Genomic DNA, 8,074 nt, shown 5'->3' on the forward strand with positions numbered 1-8,074 from the left:
TGGCAGCTTTGGGCTCTTTGCTTGCTGGGCCCGATGTGTAGTAGGTGGTGGTGTACCAGGTGTTTTATTGCATTTCTATAATAGACAACGCCAAATTTTTTTTTGTGCTGCATTGGCTTTTCTGTGGGATCAGACCAGAAGGTCCATGTCCTGCTCTTTGCAGGTCAGATTTGTCACTGCTGATGATTTGGGCTATGCTAATAGGATAGTGACCTGGCATAAAAATCCATACAGCAGCTTTTCCTCCCCAGGGATTCAATTAATTTGTAGTCCTTTATGTAATTTTGTACTAAAAACTTCACTGTTCTATAAATAGATACAGTATCTATTTATAAATAGATAGACTATTCATAAAATCTATTTATAAAAATGCTTGGCTAAATAAATAGGTTTTTAGTGTAGACATAAACATTATGTCTGGGTCATTAATCCGAAGACCATTCCATAACTTTGGGGCTTTGTAAGAAAAAGCTCTGCCCCCAGCTGTCGTTTTCATAAGGTACTGACAAGCTGCTTGCATCCCTTTTATCAAAGTAGGCGTGGCGGACCTTAAGACACTATCAGTTCACTCAGATACTGCAGTGCGAGGCTATTTAATGCTTTATACGTCAAAAGTAGTATTTTATAATCGGATGCAATATGGATAAGATTATATTATATTCCTTAGCTTGGCAATATTTTTGAGGTGAAAAAATTGCTAACCTGATAATATTTACATGTCCTTGAAAAAAAAGGCTGGAAACTATAATCACACTGAGGTCTTTTACTGTTGCACTTCGTTATGAGTTTGTGTTATTCTGCCCTCTGTTGTTTTTTCTGTGTACTTGCTTGTTTTTTAGATGGGTGTTCATCCAGATAATTCACCGGACGCGGCGGTTGGTTCGTCTCATCAACCAATCAGAATAAAAGGACCGCCCCAAACTATTTTAACTAGTCAAAACTAGATTGTAGATATCTTGAACTGGTATTGTAACGTATGGCAAGCTGTTTGCTATAGTAACTAGTCAGAATGAAACTGTAGATATCTCCAACAGGAATTGTGAATAGACATAATTTAGAATCAGATATCTGTTTTCAAATTATAGATATCTTTAAATGAATTTTGATTAGAGATATCTCAAATGAGAGATATCTTAAACTTTCATTCTGCCTAGTCTAATTTTAATTACAGATATCTTGATAGAGCTTTGACTAGGCAAAATAACATTGCAGATTTGTGCCAGAAGTTACGGTAAATAGGAGGACGGGACGAGTTTGATATTGGCGGGAGCAGCTTACTGTTCAAATACGACGTAAATTTTTCCCACAACGAAGCTCTCATTCCCCACAGATTCCTTGATTGTGTATGAGTTCTATTTCATGGCATTTTCTAATTATTTTGTCTAACTATTCAAATAATTTGTCAATGGGAAACCTTTCACAAGTAACGTCGGACGCAACAATGCTGACGAGTCAAAATGACGTTTACGATATCTTTAACTTTAATTCTTCTCAGGCAAAACTCAGTTATAGATATCTGTAATTGTAATTTAGAATGTCTGACGAGTCGAATATCAGTTTCAGTGACGTCATTGTCGATATCCATAATTAAGTTTTGACTCTTCAAAACTTAATTGCAGATATCCCTAACTTTCATTGTGACTATCCAAAATCTCTAACTGTCATTTTGATCAGAATGCAATTAAAACTATTCAAAAATATGTTGTTGATATCTGTAAGGTTTATTTCGGATAGTAAAATTTTGCCATTAAATGTTAAAACACCTTGCCTTACATCGCATCCGTCTTTGTACTGCGTCTCTGCTTTAAATTCGACCTTTGTATATTTGAGTAACTTACCAGAGAGAACTGTTTTGTCTTGCTGTTGATATGACCTAAGCCTGTTTCGAATACGAGTGTAGATTCTGTTTCGGATTTGTTAGCCATCGATTTGTATGATCCTTTGTAAATATTGTTGTAAATGGCACTTTTTTATCATATTGATAGCTGTAGGAGGTTTGATGCCATTTCTTTTGTTGTACATATTTTGCACTTTTTTTTGGTTACGGAGTTATGGAAGGATTGTGTTTTTTTTTTTTTTTTTTTATTCAGGAATTTAGTTAATCTAAAACAAAGGCTATTTTGTTTATTATTTTGGCATTTTGAACCTCTGAAGTTGGAACCCTTACCTTTTGCCCAGAAATAAAAAGAAAATAAGTTTTCCCAATCTCTCTGGTAGTGAGACTCTTTCACTCACTTTTTGGTACGACACAGCCCCCTAGACGGTCTTAACACACTTTATGGAAAAGAAAGGCCATTTAAAGTTACAGTGTGATAAAAAATCTTGCTTCTAGCTGCATGTGGTCCTTCTTATCAGGGTTAAGCAGAAGGAAGATAATTGCTATCCAGTCTCTTATGTCCTGTACACACTGCACAATCAGTAAGCTGGTTTTTCTCATCTGTTTTTTTTTTTTTTTTTTTGCTGAGACATACAGTATAACTGTGTGTCATCAGCATAACAATAAAAACTGATACCAAATCATCACATTATCATTATCATATAAGACTATTATTATAAATTATATCTAAATAGATTTGCTATGATGTCAGCTAAACAATGGTGATAATGTAGTTATTCAAGACACCTTAGGTTTTCTAAAATGATAAATGTTAAATTCATTGTACCAAACCCTACAGTGGCCAGGTGTTGCTGACTAAAGTTTTGTGCCTCTTTGCTCCTAACTACAGGTTGGTTAATATTTCTCCAAATTTTGAAAACATATAAAATAAATAGCCATTAATAACTTTCATTTATTATTATTATTATTATTATTATTATTATTATTATTATTATTTAATATACCAATAACTTTAATGTACGATTCTTCTTGGCACCGGCTCCTTTAAAAAAACGAAACTGAAAGTGACTCTTTTTTCTTCTTGATAACATTCATGGGACCCTTGTTTCTATGTCTTCACTATATCTTGCAGAAAATACAAAAAAAGAAAACACACACCACGCACGCACACACACACGCACGCACACACAATATCTTTCCACTGACGCAAACAAGTTTTGAACGGCTCCCAGACGCACGCACAACTTAGCCAACGTTCGGTTCAGCTCAGGTACATCCGCTCATACTGTATGCAGAAAATGGTTTATATGCTGACTGAGGAAAATTTCTTGCAAAATTTGTGAGGCTGGGCATTCGTACTGTACTTAACTCGGAAGTGTTTTGTAGAAAAAATATTTCTTTAGTTTTTATTAAGTACAAAATTTGAATACAACAAAATGGCATTATTTGTAAACAAAAGCAAAGAAAAATAATAATAATATTTTAAATATTTATTACCATAATAAATTCGGATCAAATATGAAACCTTTCAAGAAACATAAAACATAACATAAATAAAATAATATAAAAAATATACAATTACAACAAATTATACCTTACAAACCATTTAAACAATTTTAGTGCATTTTATTATTTTTTTATTTTAATAAGGGCATCAAGTTATATACATATTTCTTATTCATGTTTTAGAACATATTTATGTTCTGTATCTTCAGATGAGTGTTAACATGAATAATAAGGCATATTTTCTAAATGAAATTTTAAATATAGCAATTTATTGGAAGGATATGTGTTATTTAATATGTTAAAGTGCATTTTTTACCTTTGGGAAGAAGAGGGAATTTTAAATATTTAAATATTTAACAGTATTTTTATCAAATGTACAATTTTATTTATTTCTTAATATTTGACATGGGTAGCATGACTGATAATAGTTTATCTTCAATATCACCAACATACTGTAGAGGGAAGGACTCCATTAATTTTGGAATAAAAGACAAATCCATGGTATAAAGTGAAAATTGTATTGTAGAATATTATTCTATATTGTAGAATATAGAATGTTTTTTAAAAAAATCTGATGAAGGTGCCTAAGCGAAAGCTGGATAGATAAGTCTAGATAAATACCCCAGTTTATATAGAAGAATCCTCCCAAAAATGTACATATCTCTTTGCAACCAGCAATTCAAGATTGAATTGGCTTTTTGTAGCTTATTTTTCTTTTTTTTTTTTTTCTAATCTTCAAATCTTTGGAAATTGAAACACCTAAATATTTCACCATCTTACTGGAATACTCATATGTAATTTATAGCTCATGTATATAATATTACCAGGAAAGCATTCTTTCACCTCAGAAATATTGCCAAGATAAGAAATATACTGTCGCTAAACGATGCAGAAAAACTAGTTCATGCTTTTATCACCTCTAGGTTGGACTATTGTAATGCCTTACTGCCTGGTTGTTTAACTAGATTCATAAACAAGTTACAACTAGTGTAAAATGCAGCATTGAGAGTCCTCACTAGAAACAGAAAATAAGAGGACATCACACCTACCTTATCTTCACTTAATTGGCTCCCCGTGAAATTTCGCACTGATTTTAAAATACTACACTTGACATATAAAGCATTAAATGGTCTCGCGCTGCAGTATCTGAGCGAACTGCTAATGTCTTACGAATTGCCACGCCTACTTCGATCAAAGGATGCAGGCTGCTTGTCAGTACCGCGTATTATGAAAACTACAGCTGGGGGCAGAGCTTTTTCTTACAAAGCCCCAAAATCATGGAATAGTTTTCCAAATAATGTTCGGGCCTCAGACATGACAGACAGTCTGAGTGTTTAGGTCTGGGCTAAAAACCTATTTATTTAATCAAGCATTTTTATAAATAGATTTGTATTGGGTAAAGGAGCAGACTTGGGGGGACATTGAGTATTATGGTGAACTGGTATGTTAAGATGCTTTGATCTCCATTCTCATTGATCTCTCAGGTTTGTTGACGGAGAGGTGATTGGTTGCTTTACATCTCGGGGAGCCCTGTGTCTGTTTTTCCTTCTGGTTCTCTCTTTTAGTTATGCTGTTATAGTTATTCCTGCTGGAGTCTCTGCTTGCACTCTGCACTAAATATAGATTCACATTATTTGTGATTTTTGTATATCTCTCTTTCTCCTCTCTGTCAAGCTAAACATGTCGTTTCTGAGCTGCAAGTGATACAGACTCCCTCTGGACCTGTCTGACTCATCCTGGTGCCCCGCTTCTGGTTAAAGATCTCGTCGCATGGATGCCCCGTATATCTCTTTGGGATGCGTCTGGTGTCTGGGGATGGTTTCACTCTACCATGAAGACGGTTCTGGCCTCGACTGGTTTTGACAGCTGTTTCTCCGAGGACTTGACTTAGCTGCAGTTGCTCGATAGTTTAAGACTGGTATTTTCTACAAGCCTACCTGAGCCTCCAATAACTACCTGGACTCCATATTAACATCAATTAACATCAACTGTTATAGCTGAACTGGCTGCCACCTAACACACAGTATGAATGCAGATCAATTCCTGCTTTCTGTTTCACCCAAATGAGGATGGGTTTCCTGTTAAGTCTGGTTCCTCTCAAGGGTTCTTCCTGTTACCATCTCAGGGAGTTTTTTCTTGCCACTGTCGCCCGCGGCTTGCTAACCGGGTACAAGGCTGGACCTTGTGTCTAATCATCTAATCATTTTGATTTATACATATTCACATTTCATACAAACTCCCATAATTTCTTTTGATCATGTGAAGCTGTTGTGCAACATTGACAACTGTTAAAAATGCTATACAAATAAAATTGAATTAAATTGAATAATACACTGCTCAGCCATAACATTAAAACCACCTTGGATTTGTGTTTTCCATATGCCACTCGGGTGGCCCTAACCCCTCAACCCCTGTAAACTTAATCATATAAAGTATATTTTGCTAAATTTCCATCAGGGAATGTTTGTTCATATTTCACATAAACAATAAGGTAGCATAAAATATAATATTTATAAAAACAAATATCAAAATACAGTATATAATTTTATATTTTGTTACATGTGTGTGTTCTTCTCTTTCACTTCTGTATACTGTACACCCACACACCTACATCCATATATATGCATACTGGAGCCATGTGATCTATGCAGGGGACCTTACCCCACAACATTCCCACCACAAAGTCCTTAAAGTCACAACATCCTTAATTTCACATGGGTTTATATACCTGACAAGTGCCTCATCGCTCCTCCTTGTTTGTTTTTTTTCCGATCCAATTTTTATTTAATATTCAATAGATATATGTTAATTTGTTTGGCCTATAGTGGTGTGGTGACTCCCAATTCTATACATCTCATTTTTTTATTTATTATTTAGGGTTGGTTTTATTGGGCCTTCAAAAATTTAATTCTCCTTTTTTTTTCAAAGAGAGATTGTTTTTTCTTTTTCTTTTTTCCTTACCAGAATATTGGCCACCAGTGCTGATGGCTTAATTTTTCTATCTAAGGAAAGTTTTGAGATTTTGTAAGTATCTTATTGTTATTTTATTTTATCATCCTGTCATGTCTTATCTGTCCTTATCTGTATGCTTCAAGTTATTGAAATCATTTTTGATTAATTTATATTCTTATTATATATGTTTTTTTTTTCATTTCATGATCTCAAGATTAGATGTCATATAATGATTAGGATATCATATTGATATTCAGAATCAATATGATTTATTTTGTCCAAGCTTGATTACAAACTTTCTGCAGTTTTCCATTATGCTCTGATTGCATTAAAGTTCTTCTTTTCTTAGTTTTTGTGTGTACACTGTACAGGGTCATGCTTCCATCATGCTCCAAGTTTTCTACATGTTTTTTTTTTTCATTAAAGTTAGAAAAGGAGTATAATATAATAGAATAAGAATTTTTAAAAATTGTAACTATTATTGGTATATTGTTATATTGAAGAACAGAAGAACAGAGGGCCATCTCTTTTACAGAGGCATTTTGGGTATTAGACATTAAACATTGGTTTGCTTGAAGTGCTAATTTACTGATATATAATTGAAATTCAATAAAAAAAAATCCACACTGCTGAGGCTTATAGTTTATGTAGTGGAGTTTGTAGTGCATTGTGATGCTGGAAAATGGAGTTCAATGTGGATAGTGTGTTGTATAATTCCTTGTGTAACTGGAATGATTTTTCAGGAAATGTTTAGGAAATATATTTACCATAAATATGGGTTATATTGATGTACAAATCAATATATATTTAAAATCTACATATTTATAGATCAGTATAACCCATAGTGAGGTATAAATACATTCATAAAAATATATATATATATATATATTTATACCTCAGTATGGGTTATATAGAGGTATAAATACATTCATGTTTATAAATGGTTACATTCAACTAGAAATTATTTTATTTGTTGCAATAAGTTTTCTATTTAATACCTAAGTACTGTGCGATTATTCCTGCATTTAATATTCCAAGGCCCATATCTTCAGAGTAAATTATCTAAAGATCCAGGCTGTTACTATGTGGAATGAATGTTTACCTGAACTCAAGGGTCACAGGTCAGTTATGTTTACTACAGGCAAACAGTGTGCAACAAATGTCAGAAGACTTTTAAACAGGAGTCAACCAAAAATACTAAGATCATACTGTGGAAATGTTACACAGTTATTTATTTATTTTTAGGCAAATAGTTGCATATTTTCACATAGTATTTATACTTTAATTTTATTATTATTCCAGTAACTTCCTTACAGATAAGTGCAAAAACATAGTCATGTTTTTTTAATAATTATAATAAAACACATTTTGTGCCTACTACATACTGTACAGTATGTATCCAATTATAAATGTCTGATTACAATGCCTGCAGTGAAAAATTACTTACGTTATATTTTATACTGTTTCCTACCGTATAAAGTGTTGTCAGTTTCTATTATTGACTATCTATTAATGTTCACTAGTGAATAATTAAAAAAAAAGTTTTTGCAATGTTTATGAAATTTAGACAAAAGGTCATAAATTTCATTTTATTTACACTGTAATCTGCCTAGTTTGTATGACTATACAAACTATTGTGAAACCTATGTTTATGTATATGTTACTATGTTTTTGCTTATGGTAGATGTGTGCAGTGTAGTCAGATTGCTCAAAGTGATTAATCATTAATAAAAGGATGAGAGCAAATAATCTGACAAAAAGGCTTTTGAACATTACAGC

This window comes from Clarias gariepinus, chromosome 11 (assembly GCF_024256425.1).
Source record: "Clarias gariepinus isolate MV-2021 ecotype Netherlands chromosome 11, CGAR_prim_01v2, whole genome shotgun sequence".
In the NCBI taxonomy this organism is placed as follows: Eukaryota; Metazoa; Chordata; class Actinopteri; order Siluriformes; family Clariidae; genus Clarias; species Clarias gariepinus.